Source organism: Leucopleurus acutus (assembly GCF_964270905.1).
Source record: "Leucopleurus acutus genome assembly, chromosome: 2".
In the NCBI taxonomy this organism is placed as follows: Eukaryota; Metazoa; Chordata; class Mammalia; order Artiodactyla; family Delphinidae; genus Leucopleurus; species Leucopleurus acutus.
The window spans coordinates 140304553-140305506 of NC_139143.1; the positions used below are offsets into that span (position 1 = coordinate 140304553).

Sequence of the window (954 nt, forward strand, 5' to 3'; positions counted from 1 at the left end):
GGAAGTCTCTTCTCTTCTTTTTCTAATTTGCAAGATTTGTCTCCTATTTGGACCATTCTTGTACAGTTTATCTTTTTTTAAGTTGTTAGTAACTTTTCCTTTTTTCCCCCTTAGGGCATCCTGTGCTTACTGTCATTTCCCTACATTCGGTGCTGTCTTTTGTTTTATGGATGCAAGAACTTCTCAAATATTTCTGAGGACTTTCAGATTTTTAAGTTCTGTTCTTTGAATTAGCTATTTCCTTGAGATTCAACATTTTATTATATCTTAGGCTTTTTTGGTTATATTGCAGGCTTTCAGCAAATGATTTCTAGCCGCCCATTTATATGAAAAGATGGGGCAATGGCAAGACCGGCAGGCAAGTCTGTGTGCGCGAGGCGAGCTGGTCGCTTTGCTCTAGGGCGGGCGAGGTCGGGGGTGGAGCTCAGCCATCCTGCTGGGCACCCCCCTCCCAGAGTGCCACAAGTTAGTTGCTCTAAATATGTACCTGCAGGCGCACTTTGAGAATCACCGAAGCCACGACTTAGAAGTAGGGGAAGTTCATGCGCAGACCTCCAGGCCAGGTCGAAGAAGATGATCAGCGTGCGTGTGAGCCCCTTGCAGAAGGCGCCGTACGAGCCGCCGGTCGCGGCGGAGCGCGACAGCCGTACCGCCAGGCCCGACAGGGCCGCCGCCATCGGTCTGCTGTGGCCTCCCGCCGGCTCCGCGGCCAGAGGGACGCACGCGGGAGAAGCGGCGCTGGAGGTGGATCGCGCGGCCGCAGATGCGAGCTGCGGTGCAGGGCGGGCGTCCTCCGCCTCCTCCGGCTGCGCTCGGGCCACCGCCCAGCACTGTTCTTAAAGATGTTCAGAGAAAGAGATTACAGTCTTTCAGCAGCAAAACACGATGCTGCTTTCCTCCCTGCATGAATCATTGATTTGGACAGGGAAAGGTGCAACTTCAGTTTTAAAAATT

General features: G+C 52.3%; 1 pseudogene across 1 annotated transcript; it reads right to left on the minus strand.

Annotated features, from left to right (window-relative positions):
- Positions 1-475: 475 nt before the first annotated feature.
- Positions 476-677, minus strand: LOC309957600 (small integral membrane protein 10-like protein 2A; annotated as a pseudogene). Its single transcript has one exon. The product of its transcript is annotated as a small integral membrane protein 10-like protein 2A (transcript).
- Between the last annotated feature and the right edge of the window lie 277 nt (positions 678-954).